A 23,643-nucleotide genomic window follows, 5' to 3' on the forward strand; every position below is an offset into this window, starting at 1 on the left:
GACATATGCCTTTGATAGAGTTTTCCTACAACAATAGTTACCACTCTAGCATTCAGGCAGCCTCGTTCAAGGCGTTGTACGGACGGAAATGTCGATCTCTTCTTTGTTGGGCTGAGGTGGGTGACAGCCAAATCACGGGTCCAAAACTCGTACTCAAAACTTCTGAGAAGATTGTTCAAATCAGAAATCGTATGGCGGCAGCACGTGATCGCCAGAAAAGCTACGCCGACAAGCGTAGGAAACCTTTAGAATTCGCCATGGGCAATCATGTTTTATTGAAAGTCTCACCCTGGAAGGGTGTGGTTCGTTTTTGGAAACGCGGTAAGCTCAATTCGAGTTACGTTGGGCCGTTCAAGATTTTGGAAAAGAATCAGTAAGGTGGCTTACCGGCTTGAGTTGCCTGATGAGCTTAGTAATGTTCACGACATTTTCCATGTCTCTAATCTAAAGAAGTGTTTTTCCCATGAAACACTTGTGGTTCCTTTCCAAGAATTGAAGATCGATGGCAAGCTGCAGTTTATTGAGGAACCCGTCGAAATCATGGACCGAGAAATTAAGGTCTGTAAACACAGCCGTATACCAATCGTGAGAGTTCGTTGGAACTCAATACGTGGACCAAAGTTCACGTGGGAACGTGAGGATCAAATGATGCTCAAGTATCCTCACTTATTCAAAACTACTGAACCTGACACTAATGCAACTAGTGAATTTCGGGATGAAATTCCCTTTCAAGTTGGGGATGATGTGGTACTCGAGGAAAACCCACAGTCATCCAAACTTACCGTTTCACTTCTCCGAGACTGCTTATCAAATTTCAGGACGAAATTTCTTTCAAGTTGGGGATGATATGACAACCCGCAACTTCAGGTTGCTACTTTAACTTAGCCACAGTTAATTTAGGCATACATTCATAGCACTTCATTTAACTAGGGTTAGTTAAATGAGTCTAATTTGGTAATTCGGGGAATTATCGGAACACGCACACAAGATTAATTCTCTAAATGTTAATGATTAACACGAATGATAATTTTATACGAACGGTCTATATGAAACTTATACGTTGTATGACAACTACATGAATTATGTGCTTTATTATAAATTGAATCATATTATGTGCTCCTTGTATGAAAGTTATATAATTAAGGGGGTGTTTAGTATATTTGTGAAACTTTAATAGGCTACTTCAAAACCTTAAGCCACTCATAATCACTATACAACATTTCTTTTCTCTCAAATCACTCTCCAATCATTTTGGCTTTGCAACACAACTCTCCATCCTCAATCTTGATTTTTTCAATCCTCCTAGAACAACCTCTATATGAATCTAAGGTAAGTGTTCATGCTTTATGTTGTGAATCTTGTTCTTTTGATTCCAATACAAAACCCTAGACATCCAAACAATCTGTGTTTTTATTTCATGACTGATGAATGTGTGATAATTGCTAGATTGGTTGAATTGTTTGGTTACTACTAGTCGTTTTAGATGTTATTTGATGTGATATGAATGCTAAACTTTTTTCCTAGATTCAGAATATGATTGATTACTGCGATTAGGGGTTTTTGTCGTAGGACCTTTATTGAAAATTGTGATATTCTCTATGTTACCGATTTGTGAAAGAAATGTTAGTCCGTAGATAACTGTCAGACCTTGTGAAGTCAGAAGGGTCCGCATTTGTTAAAATCATGCCATGTTTGCATTCGTTAAAATCATGCCATGTTCGCATTTGTTAAGTAATATGATGTCCGCACTTGTGATTCAACTTAATGTCCGCACTTGTGAGTTAACTTAATGTCCGCACTTGTGAGTTAACTTAATGTCCGCATTTGTGATATTCAAAATGATCCGCACTTGTGATCTCTTGAGTCGTTCGCACATATGATCTATTAAGTTGTCCACACATATAATCTTTTAAGTTTTCCGCATTTGTGAATTATACAAGATGTCTACATTTGTAATCTATGCACAGTGTCCTCATTTCTAAATTATACATGATGTCCGCACTTATGGAGATGTAAACAATGTCCGCACTTACACTTATGATGTATACAATGGCCGCATTTACATATATGAGGCACATAATTGTCCGATTTTATATATATGTAATATGAGTGGGTTCCGAATTTGTTTAAGGGTTAAAGTGGGGATGGGTCTATCTTTGTGTTGAATCCGAGCTTAAATGGTGACTATGATAATCAGGGTTTGTTGCTTATGTGTCCTGATGTTTAATAGATGTTCAGGGATCCGCACTTCATAAGGATTATTGAATCTGAATTTATCTGTGATAATTATGATTGGTAATAAATAACATACGTTGTCTGTATTCCCCAACATCACATTTCACATTACCAATTATTGTCACCAACTAGGGAAACCACTGTGTGTTAGACATGATCAACCTGATCACTTAAACAATGGGTTGTTTGGACACTTAGGGTATTGCAACACTCTACTCGCATACATACTTACATTTAAACGTACATTAGGTCGCATGTAACGGACCTAACACTTACTTAACGTGTAAAGACACGATATCATTTACCTGGCAAACCTCACACTGTGCTGGGAGCCGCGCGTGAACTAATGACCTTAAACACTTTGATCAATGATGATAGACATTGATGAGGGCACCAAAACGAAACAGTCAATCGGTATCGAGTTTATTATTCGTAACATGTCTTTAAACTAAACATTTACATGATTTTCATTAACTAAAATTGTGAACTCGCCAACTTTACGTTGGCACACTTTTCTACATGCTTGCAGGTTGTTAGATATCTTCATGGATCGGAACTTGCAATTGGAGGAGCTAGGGATGTCATGGGGCACATCGCTTATTTAAACGTTTAATGCTATGATATGCTTTATAAACAATTTGTTTTCGAATGTTTAAATATTTATAATTGCTTCCGCTGAACAAATACTATGGTGAAACGCTTATTTGATGAGCACTATTCATGTTGAATAAGATTACACGTTTATTATTTTACTATTAGTTCAATGTGATTGGTGGCTAGATCCTGGTACGTCACACGCCTCGCGGTGAAATCCGCATGTGGTATTTTGGGGGTGTGACACCTACTCCCTAGTTCTAAGTAATTCTATAAAACATGTATTATGATTTTATTCCAAGTGTTTTCTAACACCCCAAAAATATTCAATCTTTACTTTGTGATAACTAAAATGATGTATAATAACTAGGAATACGTTAAGCTAGTTAATTTCTAGTTGTTTTAAATGAGTTTTGAACCAAACAAACAACTAATAAAAATGCAAGGTCTAAAGTTGGACAAGGGACATACTAGATTGATTAAAAAAAGAGTGTGTGTGTGTGACGAGACAGAGAAAAAGAATAGGGAAAAAGACCCAAACCTTAGCTAACTAAATTATGCAAATTCAAGAATGATTAACTGTTAAGTCTGGTGCCTGAACATAGACTATTAATCATCTATACTTAGTGATCATAAGGTATGTTACAAATCTATTTTTGGTGAAAAAATTGAATAAGAATGAACTTCAATTATTGCAACTCTTGGATGGATTGTAGATGGTATAACAAAATTGATGGTATATGGATGTTTCGGGGTTATCATGCTTGTTGAAATTGTGAAGTATTTGACCCATGTTATGTTAGATGATTGATGGTGTATGAATTGAAGTGAGTTTTAACCTAAATGTGAAAAAAAGTAGCTTTGATGAACTAAAATTTTGCATCAAAATTCATTGTTAATGGAAGTGTGAGATTGTTGTGTTAAAATGAGATCGTAGGAGGTTTAAAAAATGAGTTACTAAAGTAGCTAGAGCTAGAAAAACAATGCCTACAAAGTATTTGATAAGATGTCCAAGTGAAAATTTGAATTGTGACTTGGTTAGAAATCGATGATGAATGGTTACTAGTGGATCTTTCTTTTGAGGGGACATGAATGATATGCGTATTAATGATCACTTGGGGATTAAACCTACAGGTAACACAAGTGAGGCGTCCGGAAGCCGAGCCGACCAAGAAACTTGTTTGAAAGAAAAGCTTTAAGGTACGTAGCTACAATGTTACGTTAATGTTATTATTATCATTAATTTAATTATTGGCGTTGCTAAATGAAACACTAAAAGAGTGAATTGGGGAATAAGTAAAGAAAATGAGTTTTGTTCGAACCATGCCAAAGGCATGTAAAATCGAAGTATAAATGACCAGCTAATGTGTGTTGTCTAGTGATGTATTGGTCTAGTTAATTTAATAATTCTTAGCACGTATTAGGTGGGTTAACTTAATAAGTTTGAGAGACTTGCACCTAGCTATAAATTTATAAGAACCAAGTATCAAACCCAAAGGATATGATTTTTAATAATTACTCTAAATTACCAACTAGTTTAATTAATTATCTTTTGTTATTTTTATATTAAAACCAGAAAATAAAAGCAAGTAATAGATGATTAGTAGGGAATATCAAGAGCACGAAGAGTGTTGCTTTGGATCTTTGAATCCACATGGGATGAATTATAGTTATTTTATTGGCAAGAGGTGAGGTTAATTAACTTAAAGACCCGGCTCCTAGCTAAGGTTACCAATGAATTTTTACTAGATTTACAGCATGTGACTTTGAGGTTAAAATAGAACTAGGGGCGGTTAAAGATAATTCGTTGCCCAATCTTAGAGAAATGTTCTTTTTAGGGAACAATCAACTAATCTTGGGTAAGTTACATCTAACCACTCTTCTTTCTTTTACATGGTTCTCATGGCTTGCGATCCTCTATATGGCATACCTTTGTCTCATTTCAAATATAGCAAGGAGATTTCAAAGTATTCCCCACGGGTGCTAATGACACTTATGATTAATTAGGGTGATTGAACTTTATTTAACGGGTGTCATTATAATAATAAAATATATAAAGAAGTATAGTATTTAACATGGGTAAACCAACTCTTGGACTGCACCAAGTCTACCATATAGACCGTGTTAGATCAGTCACAAGACTAAGTTTTGGCTAATCGTTGACGCTTAGCATATAGAACGTGCAGGCCAACAATGATATTCTTGATAAACGAAGGTTGATCACAAGATGTGTTTCCACATATGGGTCAACCACTTCTCCAAGATCGGATTTCCCTTTGTTCTAATAAACTTCACCTCCTTTGGTTATCAAGAACTCCCACAAGATCAAAGAACAAAACAAGCACAAGTTCATTACGAAAGAAGAAGAGTAGAAGGAATTACTAAAGACACAACACACCTCTTTGCCAAAGATTAAACATTTAATTCATAACCAGATTTATCTTTAACCCAAGCAACACAAGAAGTTTAGCCTATAATGGCCATAACGAGTCCATATACAATGATTATTGAATGAATCATAATTGATCAAGTATGATATGATTAAACAACTTGAAGAAGAGTTGTTTATTACAAGCTCTCTCTCTCTCTCTCTCTCTCTATCAAACTAAGCTATTACAAGTATTTTGTGGAGTGATCCTTAAACTCCAAGGGTGAGTCTTGGGCGCATGAGAGCTTCCTTTTGGGGTGAAGGAATGCGAAGTTTCTAGGGGAGAAAGGATGAGGAGAAATGGTGAACCCAAGGCCTCTATTTATAGAGAGGTTTTGGCTTGGAGGCCAAGAGATTCTAGAAGGTCTTGTCATTGGGGAGACAAAGCATGGTCCTTCTGTGAACTCTTGTCTCCTTTTGTCTCTTGCATTTTTGTCTCACATTATAACCTTCATGAAGCTTTTCTCTAGCTGGAGAATACGGATGGCTTGTCCAAACACTGCACAACAATGCTTAAAAACCAATATTCTGAGATATCAGCATAGTGCACGGTCGTGCACTGCCCCCTTTTGACTATAACTTCTTCACTTCAGCAGATAGGCATGGTCGTGCATGGGGTGCACGGTCGTGCCTGCCCTTTTTTCCCACAATTTCTTATCATTTCCTCGGTTCTTTTTGTTGCTTTCCATTATGGTTCTGTGACAGGCACGGGAGTCCTTAAGGGGCACGGGATTGCATGCTGAGGTGTCCCGACAAGTCTTTAACAGGTGGCATTCTTGGTCGATTCTCAAAACCTTCGTCCCACGTCTTTTCCTTGAGCACGAGCGTGCCTCGCCTCTAGTGTACTTTTGTTGACCATTATTGGGTCGACTCTGGTTGACTTTGTGATGTTTAGTGTTAGGGGTTAATTTTTAATACTATGGATCACATATCCATAGATTTGGCCTGGATCACTGATCCCTAATAGATGGTGCAGGAAGTCTGAGGATCAAGTATCCTTATTATTATTATTATTATTATTATTATTATTATTATTATTATTATTTATATTTACTAATAATTGTATCCTTTGTTTGAAACTTGTATTCGCAAGAATATAACGAATTGGACTTGGTCTATGCTGATATATCGGGGAATATGCTCTGAATTGGCACGCGCTTGAAGAAGTGTAGCCATTATGGAGAACATGGAGATACTTGCACTATTTTTCGCTTTGTTTGTTATCTTGTTGTTTCTATTTTTAAAAGGGGATAACGAGCTCATTTTAGGCATAACATAACACACCTAGGTACACTCACAACTCACTTTCTCTCGCGAATACTCAAACTGCAAACACTAGTTCTTATTGTATTGAGCTCATTATCTTTCGAAGTTGTACTTGGATCATTACTTATTTTTCTATACATTTGGTGATCGGTAGTTTCCATCACCCGAGGTTTTTTGTGCCGGAGATTAATCAAGGATCAAGGGCTTTTTCCTCGTATAAATATTGGTGTTCATTGTCATTTTTACTTTATACTTTGATTTTAACACCCTATAAACGGGTTTGGTAATCAAACCACGTTAATACCAATGATGGGAAAAATACCGTTAGTGGTGAAAGTTTACCCGGTAAATATTAGGATGAAAATAAATAAACCTAATATTAATTAAAAGGAGGATAAATACTTTGAGAAAACAAAGTATATAAAAACCCCTAGTTAACGGGACTTAAAATATAACGGGTTATAACTTCCCGAACCCATTGAGGTAAATGGAAGTATAACTTCATTTGGTCAAGATAAAACATGAGGGACTGATATTGAAAAGTGGGGAACTTGTTTTATTAAAATTAAAGAAATAAAACACAACACAAACACTTTGTGTGTATGTGTGCGTATGAGCGACCAAGAGACAAAAGAAGGGGATGAACCCTAGTTGTCACGGCCCTCGCCCCGGTTTGACCCGGTCAAGAACCGCGGGACAGGAACCCCGTGTTATTTAATTTTGGCGACAACGGAAGACTTTAATACAGGATCTTTTAATACTTAAAATGCCCGTTTGATTTATTACATAATTAGGGATAAAACCCTGTAATTTACAATAAAGTGATTTCACTGGGAAATCTTTATTTTACAAAAAATGTTTCTTTATTTATTTATATTGAGCCACTTCCTTAAGCTTGTAGTGCTTCACGGCACTTTTCCTGGATCACAACAAACCACCTGAAACATGTTTGAAAATGGTTTTGTCAGCGGGGAAATACTGAGTGAATCATTCTTTTTGTCTAAAACGATGCATTGTTATAATTTACAGTATTAAGAGCGATTACAATGTTTCTACATGTCAACCATATACCCACGGTATTTGTCACTCGACCACCCATTGGCTATCTCGTTGTCCAATGGTGTCTGTGACTATGGTCATATCACCCCTTGGCTATCTCGTTGTCCAATGGTGATGGATAACAAGTAATGTATACAAAACCCCACATATCGGCTATAATGAAGACTACAAAGACTTAATCCCTGTAATTATAACTTTGAAAACAAACATGATTTTGAAAGCAAGTTTGGTAAAAAGAGAATGACTCACATTGCAGATTTATGCGGGCAGAGTTTAGCTTACTGATTAGCCTGTTAACCTAATTTAAATAACAATGCACACGAACTGGGTTAGTAACTAATACAACATTTACGACAATTCACGAGATTAATCCCTCACAACAAATGACAAAGTGCGATACTTAAACATCCATCGAATTAACGACGAATGACAAAGTATAAACCCTAATTTGAGCAGCACTTAAACATTCGTTGGATAGTTTCAATCGATCGACGTTGAATCGTAATAGCGATCGAGTTGTTACCCTTGTTGGTGCACTACGTCTGTTGAATTCGTCTAGGATTGTCTAGGATCATGTCTATCATTACAATGTATAGCTTAGGGCACAAAATACGAGAAATTACGTGATTGTATGAGAATTGTATCATAGGTTCGCTCATAGGCCCATTAGTGAATAGGTTCACTCGAATGGTCAAATGGCTGGTTCGCTCGAGTGGCACAATATGTGGTTCGCTCGAGTGACCATTGTGGTTCGCTTATTGGACCTGTGCCACATAAGCGAACCCAAACCTCTATATATAGCTGATGTTTGAGTGAATCTAGAGTAGTTGTCTTGATTTCCACGCCGAAGCTCTGCCGGTGTGACGATTGAACTGTACTCTTTGTCAAATCAATAGAACAAGCAGTTAGAGTGAAGGACAAGCTATTTCTACTTGTGTTTCTTATAATTCCGCATCTGAAACATGAGAGATTACCTCTAAACGACTCGGTTAGGTCAGCATACGATCCTACAATTGGTATCAGAGCCAAGGAGGAGGTTATCTGCAGAATATAGCTGATTTTCGACATTTCTTCTTACTTCTACACCTTCTTTTCTTCGTTCGGAAACTTTCAACGGTCAGAATCGTCTCAAAATTTCAAGGATTGTTCGCAACAGTATAGAGACAAACCCTGGAAGGTTTGGTGTCAAAATTCGAATCAAAGGTGGTTCAAAACTGTATCCGAAACAGATCCGCTCGAACGGATAATTACTGGTCCGCTCGAACAGACTTTCTTTTGGTTCGCTTATTCGGTCCAAATTGCTCCGGTCCGCTCCAAACTTTCAAACAGGTCCGCTTGAAGGTCACCCTGTCCGCTCCAAAGTCATTAGATCCGCTTGAATTGAACTGGTTCGCTCCAAGGTTTCAAACAGGTCCGCTCGTACAGCACCAGTTCGCTTATTGGTGTAACATCCGTCAAAATCGGACCTCCGAAATCCGACCCGGATTGTAAAACCGGACTTTTATCAATAAAACAAAAATAATAATTTATATTACTCTATTTTATTTTGTAATTAATCGTCACAGGTTCCATCGGATTTAAACCAGAACTTAATTGGAGGTTTATAAGCGAGACTCGGTTAAATCGATCAACAATTATAAGGGAAATAATTAACTACGTTAAAATTGGTGGTTAAAACAAAAAGGGATTAAAACCGTCAAAATATCAAACTCACAAGTTAAGAAGTTGCGTTGTAATTTATGGAACCTATATATTAAAAACAAGTTAAGTAACTAGGTTAGAAAACCTAGTTAAGCTAGTTAGTATATATATATTATATAATAATAATTAACTAGGTTAGATGTTAGTTAAAATCTATAAAAGAGAATACACTAACTAAGTTAGTGTATTGAGTTGAAGCTAGTAATCAACATGTTTAAACTCGAGGGACTAAACTGTAAAGTCTTGAAAGTTATAAAAAGTGAATAAAAGAAAAAAACAAAGTGGGAGACAGGTTTCGAACCCAAGTCCCCAAAAACAGTAACCAACTTAAATCAAACACGCAGACCAACTGAGCTGCGAAGCACTTTGTATTAGTTCAGCAACCAATAAAATGATATATACGAACAATATAATAGAAAATAATAAAATAAAAGAACCCGCTGCTGCCAGGCTTCGAACCCAGCCATCCGGGTGAACAGACATTACGGAAACCAACTGAGCTATGCTTTGACTTGTTATGTAATACGGACTGTTCGCTATATTACTCAATTCTAAAACCCATCATCTTCTTCTCCTACGCAGCAGTAAAGACAACCACGGGATTTGGGTGTTCATGCGACCCGACCAAGGGCATAGGCACCTATTTCCATGTCGTTTGAGCTCCTTTTTGGTTCCAAACAATTCGTGAAGATGAAGAGTTGGAGGTTTGACGTTTAAAACGAATCAAAGCATATTATAATTAAAACTTAATTAACACCATTAAATCTCATTAAATTAAAACTCACCTAGAAAACCAAATTAATTCAACAAATTTGATAAGTCTAAACAATGATGTTGATGCCGTTCGATCTATATTACTTATTCATACCCCAACACTCAATCATTTCAGAACTTATCATAGAGGGCCAATTCGTGACCAAATTGTTTCACCATTGATGAACTTCAAGAACACAATTGGGTGTTTCTCCAATACATAAAATTGGCCTCCGAGACTATTATCATACGTTCCCCTGATTAAACCATGTAAAACCCCACTGAAATTTCTCCGTTTCACCATCTCTACATCGCGAATTTAATCGAAGAACATTCTAGGGCTTGTAACTTGTGCGGGCGATATCTCCTTCAATTCTCAACCTTTTCAGGTGATTCCAAAGCCTAACTTGCTTTATTTTTTGTGCTCTACAAAAGCCCTCTATCAATTTCAGTGATAGAAGGCTAATTTATCCGAATTTAATTTTAGTTGAAATTAGGGTTCTTCATGAATAAAATTTGGGGCTTTTAGATTTATACTTGTGTTTTGATGAAATTAAAAGTATAATATTGTTATATATCATACTAGTGTATTGTGTGTAAATTTTGGGGATTTTTAGATATCAATTGGAATTTTGGTGAGTTATTTATGTTTTAATCACTAGATAAATCAAATAAAAACACAAGATAGTCTCTAATAAATTCAATAAATATTTTTATTGGTTATTACAGATTATATCCACACTAGGGAATTTCTATATATATATTTTTTTCTAGATTTTTGGGAATTCATGAATTTAACTTGGATTTATACATGTTTTAATTATTTAAAAATACTAGAATTTCATAAATAAATTCTATAAATATTTTTACTGATTTATATAGATTATATAATTGTAGTGGGAATTTTATATAAATCTTCCATAATTTTTTTATAATCATTTAAGTAAAGAAGCTATGGAAATATTAAACAAGTAAATTCTTTTATATAATTAATCATAATATGTGATAATCATTTAATCTGCGATATAAATATTATTAGATGGTTTTTATTGAATTTGTTTAAATATGGGCATTTACAAAACTATTAAACCCTATTAAATTGATAATTCTAAGAATATCTTATGGTAAATAATCATAGAAATCTAAATGTACATAAATTATATTGGTTTGGTTATTTTGTCAAATGGTTATTTTATATAATTTAAAGTCCCCAAATAGGAGAACCCAGTTTCCTAAAATTAATAAATTGTCCTTTCGTTCAAGTATTTCGTTATTTAGAATCTTGGTTATATTTATTCTAGGGTGATTTAGTCAATTGTTATACCTCGTTTACTCGTGCGGTAAATCTCGTGGATTAGCTATTCGCAACCTGTGAGTAATTTCTTCCATTTCCCCTTTTTAATCTTTTATAAATTTTGGGGTGCATCACATTACACTTTTCGATTTACTTAACATGCTATGATCAAGTGTTATTATGTGAACGTCTTATGTGTATTCTATTATTCTATATGCTATCTGATGTCAAGTCTATTGCATGCTATTATTCTAGTGGATCCACACGGCTGACTAGGTTCCCCACGGCCATGGGTTGTAGCCTAGTATCACCAACAGTATTAGACTCGCTCCTCGGGGCTTGAGCCTAATGCACGCTATTATCAGGAGTCTATTTATTTTGGGTGTTTGTGTTGTTATTGATGGTGTATTCTTATTTGGTAAATTTGGATTTATGGATATGTTTACTATGTTGATGATATGAGACCATTTACACACTAACCTTGAGGTGCATGTTAAAAATATTTTTTATAAAGAATTAAATATAAAAGTGTTTTCTATAAAACGGAGGAAATTATTCACCAACTTATTTGTTGACCCAAAAAATATATTTTTCTAACGTGGTGCAGGTTTTCAAAGTTGATGACCAAGTGATGTGGACACATAGCATGGGCCTTAGGAAAATAAATTGAAATCTTGATATGTTTGTATTGAACAATGTATGAACAATTTTGATAATTATATGATATGTGACTATTTAAATGGATATGCTCTAAATATTGAAACAATAATTAGTTGTCATGAGCTATGGGCAATCATCATGCCCCGTACCTTTCCGCTGCGGGTCGGGGTGTGACAATTGGTCACTCGGTTCGCTCATCCGGTTCGCTTCAGATTACTCGGTCCGCTTATTGGTCATCCGGTTCGCTCCAAGAATAAATTGGTCCGCTCCTAAGTCACTGGTCCGCTCCAAGAATCAATTGGTCCGCTGCTAAGTCACTGGTCCGTTCCAAGAACAATTGGTCCGCTCCAAATTATCTGGTCCACTCGAATTTGATCCGGTTCTCTTATTTGTCACTTGTGTTGAAAAACGTGTAACGTGATTATGGATACCGAGTTTTACAACGCGTTTGCAATATCGTCGTCACCAGCTGCGATTGCACAAGCCATGAATCTAGAAAATGAAACGGGAACCACCCAGAAACCCCCGAAATTGATGAGTATCGAAGAATACTACGGGTGGAAGGATAGATTTGAAAACTGGGTTCAAGCAAATCATCTTAGATCATGGGAATGTATCTTGAAGAAATATGTGTTACCGAGAACGGAGGTGAATGTTATCAAACAGATATCCGAATTCACAGATCAAGAACGTGCAATGTACAGGGCGGAGAAAATGATGATCAGTTTATTGCAACAAGCGATTAAAGAAGATATATTCATTCTGTTAGAGCACGATAAAACTGCTAAGTCAATATGGGATGCTCTTAAAGTCAAATTCGAGGGAAGTGAGAGTATGATTAAAAGCAAAAAGGCATTGCTTAAGAAAAAGTTTGATCTTTTTAGCAGCTTACTAGGAGAGGATACTAAGAAGCTGATTGAGAGATACTGTCACTTAGTGAGATCATTGACAATGATTGGTGTTGACAAAAGTCGTGAAGAGTATGTGGATAAGTTGGCTGATGCGTTACCTCAGAAGGAGTGGGGAACGTATTTGATGATATTGAAAAACACGGGTGTTTATGACGGGCTGACAATTGGGCAGTTTATCGAAAAATTAGAGGCTCAGAATCTGGAACAGCAAAAGATCATTAGGATGAATAGTCCGAGTGGTCAACAAGATGTGAAAATGTACTACAGGGGTAGCAGTCCAGCCACTGAGTCTGAGAGAAGTCCGAAAATTCAGACGACATTCAGTGCTGGTGATTCATCTGACAAAGCTGATCAGGGTTCAAACAATAGTAGCAGCAGGTTTTCATCATTTCCGAGCGTAAATCCTAAAGAGACAAACACAAGTTTTCAGTCTCAGAGTACAAAGACAGGGAATGGATATGTGATTCAATGCAACATAGCTCTCAACCTTCCAGAAGGTCAAAGCTTCTCTGAAGACACTGCAAAAGACCATATGGAACTTCTGGGTTCTGTTCTGTTATCCTATGAAGGTCTGGTTGCTGGTCGGATCGGAAATCCTATGCTCACCAAAGAGGATTACGATCAAATAGACGCCGAAGAGATGGAACTCATGGATATCGAATGGTGTCTTGCAAGTGTTCTTCGACGTGCTGAGAAGTTCAAAACCATCACCGGGAGAAATGACTTTCTTGATGCTCATGTATCTACTTTAGGTTTTGATAAATCTAAAGTTACTTGTTTTCGGTGCAGGGAGAAAGGCCATTTCAAGCGGGAGTGCAAGGGGAGAGAAGCTAACGGAGCACAGAATCCATTTGGGAAAGATGATTATTACCGCAAAGCTATCTATCAACAAGTTGGTCAATCTCAAGAACCACAGACGGCTCATGGGAGGAAGATTGAAGATCCCAAAAGAGCATGTTTGGTAGATTTCAGCTAGAGTGATTACATATCATCTGAAGGCAAAGCAGCACGCATAATCGATCAAGATGATGAGAAACTACCAGAAGGTTTTAGTTGGGATATGTTTGTGGATGAGAAGGGAGAGTTTAAAGCTTTCATTGCCAAGATCGTACGAGAGCCAGATCTGTTTGCTACTTGGATGAAATCGATTGGGGTGAATGTGTCTAGTGAGGATGAAAAGTCTGTTGCGTCTGATGGAAATTCAGAAAGTACATATGAACTTTCAGAAAGATCTGGAGAAATTTCAGAGGGTCCAGATGAGAGTTTATCGAGTTCTGATGAGAGTATACAGAATGAAGTTATTTCAGAAAAGGAAGTTGTATTTGATCAAACACCGTCTGATTCTGGTGTATCAGATGCAGATTCTGAAAAATCTGTAGAGTTTGATCAATCACCGGTTGACAAAAGCAGTGATGATGAAGAAGAAAAATATGTAAATGTTGCCGAATCTCATCTTTCTCCTAAAAGTTTTCATGTTTATTTTGCAGATCGCATGAATAAACTAAAGGAAAAAGGAGCTGATATAGAACAACAAGAGAAGTGTGAAGGTGATGTTCAAAATGTTGAAAATGTTGCTGAGAAGGTTACCGAAGTGGAGAAAGAAGAAGAAAAGGTGACTGTAGCTGAAAAGGTGATAGAAGTTGTGAAAACAATCGAGGTTGAGAAGATTGTTGAAGTCGTCAAGCCTTGTGAGAAGTGTTTGGAAGCTTGCAAGGAATGTGCAGCAAAAGACGACATTATAGCTGAGTACGAGAAGAAGAAGGAGCAGTTACTGTTCAACCTCAATTATGTGAAAGAATCATATGATGTTTTGAACAAAACAGTAACTGGTCTCCAAACTACAAACTCAGAAAGAGAACAGGCACTGACAATGATGAATGCAACTTTGATGTCAAAACAAAAAGCGATCAATTTCTACATTGAAGAGTGTGTCAAATGGAAGCAAGAGTTGGAAACTGAAAAGATCGAAAATGAGAGAATTAGGCGGTTATTGTTAAGCTATTCTACTTCTGATTATCTCATTGATCGTGTTTACCCAACTGTTGCAGGATTGGAAGCTTTTCAAGACGAGAAGCCAAAGAAGAAGAAAGAATGTGGTAAGAAACCGACTGTTAGCTATAACAAGTGTCCGCCTCCAATTTGGGATGGGTATTCTCCTAGGAAACCAAACGAGGAGCAACTTGAGAAAGCAGTCAATATAAAGTTAAAAACCGACACAACTGACGTTTTACCAGACAACATCGATGTCACGTTTACCTTGTCCGATACCGATCATGAGTCTGAGTTAATTAAAAAGGTGGTCGATCAGGTGTTGGATACTGATGAGGAGTCCGAGTCGAAATCTGAGTCTAGAGGGTCAAAGTCGTCAGTTAACAGTAAAAATTCGTCGGTCAAACGGTGTTACAGTAAAGAATTTTTGTTATCGAAAGCAAATTTGGATGATGAAACATTTGAAGTTGCATACACTTTAAATGATTCAGACAAATTATACTATGATAAAGAAATTCCAATAAGAATTGTTCGTTTTAACATGATCAAAAAGGTTTTCAAAATGATAGAAATCAATATTTCTGAAATAAAAGATTTAAATCTTAATGAAAAACCTAAAAAGTACACTTCAAGAGTTCAACAACGTCTAAACAAGAAAAAGGGTTACTATTCTGGTTTTGGTTTTCAAAAGAAACCTAACTAAAATCGTAGCTATAAAATGAAAGGTTTAGGTTTTGTTTCATCAGAAAACTATAAAAATAATAAAAATTCTAAAACAAAAACAAAATTTGTGTCAGGTGGAAGTTCAGATGAGGAACAGAAGAAACCATTCTGGAGACAGTCAAACCAAGAGTTTCTTGCTGAGCGAAAGAAGAATGGAACTGAAGTGTTTTATCAAAGGGAGACTCGTACCTGTTTCAAATGCAATGAAGCTGGTCACATTGCATGGAATTGCCCGAAAAATATCAAAACAAAACAGGGAGTTTCTCAGAAACTAAAAGAAAAAGTTGTTGATGTTGAACCACCAACCAATAGACTTAAATGTTTTGAAAATTCTAAATATGAGGTTGGTGAGTGTTTGGAAAAGAATTTTTACAAAAAGAAAGAGAAAGACAACCAAGTGTGGGTTGCTAAAAAGAATGATGTGAATGTCGGCGATGAATCTGGTTCCACAAAGCCAGAAGAGCCACAAGTTGAGAAGAAAATTTTAGTGAATGATGAAGAATTTCCGTCACTAAAATTTGAGGAAGTTAAGAAGAAAATTGGAAAAACTGAGATTTCAAATTAGTTTTACATTGAGAAAAAAGATTTTGATGTCGAGAAAACATTCAACGGGAATGTTAAAAAGATTTTTGGGAAAATGCTGAGTGGGAGAGCAAAGGGGGTTAAAGATTTTTATGCCACGAAAAAGGCAACATACAACCCTACTGCTCAAGAGTTGAAATCCATCAAGTCTGAGAAGACTTGGATGGATGTATGCTTTCCATGATAGTCGAAGGACTATGCCGGAGATCCCAAGTTTATATCGTGGATCAGGAATCGGCATCTTTCTAGTGTTTGAATAGTTTGTTTGAAAGAATTTGAATAGTGTTTTGGATTTTACAGGTTGAAGGACTACGCCGGAGCTTCCAGGCTGGTAAGTGCGAAGCAGGAATCGGCATCCTGATTGGTAAAATGGTGATGTAGACGTAACATTCCTACAAGTGGTATTGTGTGTTTTTACAAGTGGTTATTTTTACAATTGGTTTAGAGGTTGCTTGATTGCTAATGGTAAATCAGGGACATTAAGTTGTACTTGATTTACTACATATGGGTAAAAGATAGACAAGATGATGAACCACATCCCCGTACTTAAAAATGATAAACCTACAAGTGGTTTTTATCAACACAAACTTATTTTCCGGAAAAGTCATTTCGATTAAAACAAACTTAAGTGTTTTGAAATCTAAATGAGAAAATGGTTTGTGATAGGGGGAGTTCTGATTGTTTATGCCAAGTGAATGGCGAATTGATGTGATTCGATGTCAGTTGTCAAGTTTCTGTACAATTTGTTTTGCATTTTATGTTTCAATTGGGTCAGAGTTTAGTTGTTTTCAAATTTTCTTTGAAATGTGTTTGCATTTTAGGGGGAGTAAGAATTTTTTCTCATCAGAAAATCCAAAAACATTTGAAAATTTGAAAAAGCCAAAAACATGATAAAATAAAAAATGAGTTTCGTTGTGAAAAAGAGGAAATGATAGTACATCAGTAGGCTGTCACAACATGCTAAAGAAATGTAATGTCAAAATGTGATAAGCAATTTTACTGCGGATGTGTCAGTAGATTTTCGCACATTTAGTAAATTGAAACGGGATATAAACCTAATTCAAACTTGCTTGATTCGTGGGTAACTATTCTTGAATATATGGGTAACCCCCGAAATCTTGTTTGAAAGATCCCTTATTCTGAGATACTAGGTCTTTATGCTCAGTGATATCTAGGGTATTATCCCGTGACTTCTGCTGTATGGAAGTACTGACCTAGTCCCCGGATAATGCTTTCCGCAAAAGCTTGAAACATAGCTTCGCCCTCAGCAAGCTGATGAAACAATAAAATTGATAGTCGCTGCTGTTGTAATCAAAAGATCCTCTAAAGATCCTCTAAAGGGGACCCACCAAAAGTCGAGCCGTCATCTCTCTGCTGAACGAAAGTTCTGACCTGAGCTCTCACGGTTTCGCATCTACCCCTTTACAGATATCAGCTGTGGTATACTCACCTGTAAGACTGAATATTGGGATCTGGATACAGGAATATATTCAAGTGGAGTGATACACAATTAAGTTTAAGTTCTTAAGACATTAATATCGTATCTCGGATCAATTGAACTTTGTGTGAAAATTTAAGTGGACCAATATACTGACAATCTAGGTAAATTTGTTTAAAACTTAGAATGTTTAAAGCTTAACGGTGTTGGTGATATGTCTTATATACTGATATGATCCTCTTACACGAACTCACAAAAATATTGTCTATAAATATTTTCTTTACTGCATTACAGGTTTCTTTATTTCAAAATCCAAAAAGATTTTCAGTGTGTTTTAGCATAATTTTTTTAAAAAGTCAAAAAGATTTTCGACAACTGATGTTGAATAACTGATTTTCAAAATTCCAAGTGCTAAACATGATGAGCAGCATTTGAGGGGGAGTGTTTGTGTGAAATTAAATGCTTTCATAATATAACCTTTCATGTGGTTTATCAGAATTTGAGTTTGGTTTGAGAGGGAGTCTGTGTTGGTGCACGGTTACATGTTAGTGTTGGTGCACATAAAATTGATAAAATTAGAAATTTATTTCTGGGTTAAGAATGTGCAGGAAAGCCAGGTTTCAATCTTGGTTCAGAAGATAGAGTGTCAGGTTTCAATTCCTGAAGACTTCTGTTGGAGCCAGGATGATCGATCCTGAAAGCCTGAGTAGAGTCAGACAACAATCCTGAAGATGTTACTGAAGAACAAAAGAATGCCAGTAAATCGAGAGGAGGAGTCTGAAGATAGAGAGAAAGAAAAGCCCAGTCTGATCAAGACTGAAGATATGCAGTCACAGTTTTGGTGCTCGATAGTCGACTCCATCAACATCTGAGGGGGAGTCTGTTGGTGCACTACATCTGTTGATTTCGTCTAGGATTGTCTAGGATCATGTCTATCATTACAATGTATAGCTTAGGGCACAAAATACGAGAAATTACGTGATTGTATGAGAATTGTATCATAGGTTCGCTCATAGGCCCATTAGTGAATAGGTTCGCTCGAATGGCCAAATGGCTGGTTCGCTCGAGTGGCACAATATGTGGTTCGCTCGAGTGACCATTGTGGTTCGCTTATTGGACCTGTGCCACATAAGCGAACCCAAACCTCTATATATAGCTGATGTTTGAGCGAATCTAGAGTAGTTGTCTTGATTTCCACGCCGAAGCTCTGCTGGTGTGACGATTGAACTGTACTCTTTGTCAAATCAATAGAACAAGCAGTTAGAGTGAAGGACAAGCTATTTCTACTTGTGTTTCTTATAATTCCGCATCTGAAACATGAGAGATTACCTCTGAACGACTCGGTTAGGTCAGCATACGATCCTACAACCCTGTTTATCATGGCAGCGTTTAGTGATTCGTGTGTGTTTATAGTAATTAAGTGATATCTCAGCGTCTATTTGGAATTTGAACGTTGAACGAACACCAGAATTCAAGTGCCAACCCCCTATTTATGTTGGATATTTGGTTCCCTCGCGTGGCGCGACAGGGAGACCTGTCTCCTTCGCGTGGCGCGACGGGCCTATTTCTAGCATAGGGTGGCCACGTTCATGGGTAGCTCAGCTGAGTTGGTCGTTCGACTAATTTCATTTCCTACAGCAAACTGTTTAGATAATCGTCAGCTAGGGTTTACCCCCCCCCCCCCCCGAGTTTTAGGGGCCCTGATCCTGATTCTGATTGTTCTGGAAATTTTAGGGTTTATGCAGGATTACTTGGGTTTCTCAATTAGGGTTTCCTTATTGGACAATTAACAGAATAAGTAATAATTTTAGTGAGAGTTGTTACATCCTCCCCACCTTAATAAAAATCTCGTCCTCGAGATTTACTAGAATAGATGAGGATATTTCCGCTTCATTTCTGATTCTAGTTCCCAAGTGTATTCTGGTCCTCTCTTTGAATCTCACTTGACTTTGACTAACATTAGTCGTTTGTGCTTAAGAAACTTGATCTTTCTATCCTCTATCTGTAGTGGTTTTTCCATAAATTTTAACTTTCCATTTACCTCTATATCTTGAAGAGGTACTACCAGGGATTCATCAGATAGACATTTCTTGAGGTTGGATACATGAAATACGTCGTGTACTCCAGCTAATTCTTCTGGTAATTGTAAACGATAGGCAACTGGTCCTATCCGTTGGATTACTGGGAATGGTCCTACGTATCTTGGACTCAGCTTTCCTTTCTTACCGAACCGTACTACTCCTTTCCAAGTAGAAACTTTCAAAACTACCTTGTCTCCGACTTGAAACTCTAGCGGCTTGCGGCGATTGTCTGTATAGCTTTCCTGACGATCTCGAGCCGTTTTCAGTCTTTCTTTGATTTGCATTATCTTGTCAGTGGTTTCTTGTACAATTTCAGGACCTGATAGTTGACTTTCTCCTATTTCTGCCCAACAAACTGGAGTTCTACATTTACGTCCGTACATTGCTTCAAATGGGGCAACTTCAATGCTTGAATGATAACTATTGTTATAGGAGAATTCAATTAAGGGTAAGTGGTTATCCCAGTTACCACCAAAATCGATCACACATGCGCAGAGCATGTCTTCTAAAGTTTGTATTGTCCTTTCACTTTGTCCGTCTGTTTGTGGATTATATGCAGTACTTCGATATAGTCGAGTTCCCATTGCTTCCTGAAAACTAGTCCAGAAATGGGAAGTGAAACGACTATCCCTATCCGATACAATGGAGAGCGGAACTCCATGTAAGGATACTACTTCGTCTACATACAACTTGGCTAACCTTTCCATGCTAAAGGTTTCTTTCATGGGTAGAAAATGAGCTGATTTGGTTAATCGGTCTACAATTACCTAAATTGCATCATTACCTTTTCTGGTTTTGGGTAATTTAGTAACAAAATCCATTGTTATGAGTTCCCATTGCCATACAGGCATTTCTAAAGGTTGTAGTAGTCCCGAAGGTTTCTGATGTTCTGCTTTTACATGCGAACAAGTAAGACACTTAGATACATATTTTGCTATATCCTTTTTCATTCCAATCCACCAGAAATTATTTCTTAAATCTTGGTACATTTTGTTATTTCCTGGATGTATGGTATACCTAGATTTATGAGCTTCTTCTAGAATCTTATCTCTTAATTCTCCCTGCTTAGGTACCCAAATTCTTTTCTTATGGAATTTCCAAATTCCATCATTTCCTTGTTCTAACTCTTTTATTCGTCCTTTCATTCCTTCAGCATCGTCTTCGATTGCTGTTTCTTGCATTTTCTTTAATTGTTCCATTAAATCAAATTGCAGATTTAACCTAAGAGCACGAACTTGCTTCTGCTTTTCATGATACTTACGACTTAGAGCATCAGCGACTATGTTTGCTTTTCCTTCGTGATATTGGATATCACAGTCGTAGTCACTCAGAATTTCCATCCATCTTCTTTGCCTCATATTCAACTCTTTTTGCTCAAATATGTACTTTAAACTTTTATGATCCGTATAGACAGTAAACTTACTCCCATACAGATAATGTCTCCAAATTCTAAGGGCAAAAATTATGGTTCCTAATTCTAAGTCATGAGTCGTATAATTTTCCTCGTGCTTCTTCAATTTCTTGGAGGCATACGCAATTACCTTCTTGCATTGCATTAGCACACATCCTAATCCTAATTTTGAAGCATCACAATATACTTCAAAATCTTCCGTTCCTTCTGGCAAGGCCAGAATTGGAGCTTTTGTCAACCTTTGCTTTAAAATCTTAAAAGCCTCTTTTTGTCTAGGTCCCCATTCAAACTTAACTGCTTTACAGGTTAGCTTAGTCAAGGGTACAACTATCTTAGAAAAATCCTTAATAAATCGTCTATAGTATCCAGCTAAACCTAGAAAGCTTCTAATTTCCATAGCCGTTTGCGGAACCTTCCATTTGGTGATTGCTTCTATTTTAGAAGGATCTACGTGAATACCTTCGTGATTCACCATAAGCCCTAAAAATTGCACTTCTTGTAGCCAAAATTCACACTTCGAGAATTTGGCATAAAGCTTTTCCTTTCTTAACAAAGTTAAGAGTGCATGCAGGTGCTCACAATGTTCTTCCTGACTTTTGGAATAAATAAGTATATCGTCGATGAAGACAATTACGAATTTATCCAAGTATGGTTTACAAATCCGATTCATCATGTCCCATGAATGCTGCAGGAGCATCTGTTAGTCCGAAGGGCATGACTGTAAACTCATAATGACCATACCTAGTTCTGAAAGCAGTTTTAGGTATGTCTTCCTCTTGTACTTTCAACTGATGATATCCGGAGCGTAAGTCTATCTTAGAAAAATACCTAGCTCCCTGGAGTTGATCAAAAAGATCGTCAATCCTAGGTAATGGGTATCGATTCTTAATTGTAACCTTATTTAATTCTCTATAATCAATACACATTCTCATTATCCCATCTTTCTTTTTCACAAACAACACTGGTGCTCCCCAAAGGGATGAACTAGGTTGTATAAATCCTTTGCTTAGTAATTCATCTAGGTGCTTTTTCAATTCTAGCATTTCAGTAGGTGCTAACCGGTAAGGTGCTTTAGCTATTGGTGTAGTTCCAGGAATTAGATGAATCCTAAACTCTACTTCCCTATCGGGTGGTAATCTAGGTAATTCTTCTAGGAATACGTCGGAGTATTCTGAGACTACTGGGATTTTCTTAAGTTCCTTACTTTTTGTGTTAATGATTACTAAAATCATATACACTACTTCTTGTTTTCTTGAATAACTAGCCAACTTCATTACTGAAATGAATTTCAGTGGCTTTCGAGGTTTATCTCCAGTGATTGAAATTACTTCTCCTGTAGGTGTATGGATTTCTACGGAATTTTTATCACAGAGAATTCTAGCATGGTTGGCTACTAACCAATCCATTCCTAATACCACATAGAATCCGGCTAATTTCATAGGTAACAGGTTTGCGGAAAAGTTATGTCCTAATAGTTCTATCTTTCCTTCTTGCACAACGTTATCTATGCTAACAGAATTTCCATCTACCGTTTCGACTGTAAAAATCTGCCTAAGATTGGTCAATGGTAAATTAAGAGCTTGGCAGAATGAAGTATTGATAAAACTTTGGTTTGCACCAGAGTTAAATAATACTTTTGCATACACATTGTGCACTAGGAACGTACCAGCTATCACATCTGGAATGAGTTCTGCTTCTTGAGTGGTCAGCTAGAATGCTCTGGCATTCTTTTTAGTAGTTCCGTCGGTTGTCTTAGCTTTGTTGTCTGCTGGTTTGACCAGTTTGGGACATTCGGTTCTGAAATGCCCGGTTTCTCCACAGTTATAGCAGATCCTGGTCTTTTTCCTACAATCTTCCTCACGATGTCCTATAGCTTTACAAAAGTTACAGGTTTCATTGCATTTTCCAAAATGTTTGTTTCTGCAATTCCTGCAAAAAGGCGGAGTGGAAGATTGTCTGATTCCCCTCTTCTTGAACCTGTTATTATTACCCATATGAAATCCTTGGGTAATTTTCTGAGCCAATTCCTTTTTCTGGTTTTCTTCTCTTGTACGTACCAGTTCGTCAGTTAGGGTGTTAGCTAGTTCTACCGCATCGTCTATAGTGCGAGGTCTCGCAGCTTTAACGATATTACGGATTTCGCCAATCAATTCCCAAATATAAAGGGAAATAAGTACCGGTTCTGGCGAAGCCAGGGTTGTACCACTCTCGCATACTCGAAGAATGTTGAAGTATATCCTCGACAGTCTACACCCACCATACGATGGCTCAGGAACTTATTTACCATTTGTTCCTTTTCATACTCGGGACAGAATTTTCTTTCCATTAGCTGCTTAAATTCTTCCCAATTCAGGGCATAGGCCATATTTCTTCCTTTGGCTTGAAGTACCGTATTCCACCATTCTAACGCCCCTTCTTTAAAAAGATGCGAAGCATACATAACCTTGTCTTCTTCAGCACATTTACTTATCATAATTACTGCTTTGGTTTTCTCTAACCAACGCAGTGTCGCAGTCGC

This window comes from Helianthus annuus, chromosome 4, assembly GCF_002127325.2.
Source record: "Helianthus annuus cultivar XRQ/B chromosome 4, HanXRQr2.0-SUNRISE, whole genome shotgun sequence".
NCBI classification, from domain to species: Eukaryota; Viridiplantae; Streptophyta; class Magnoliopsida; order Asterales; family Asteraceae; genus Helianthus; species Helianthus annuus.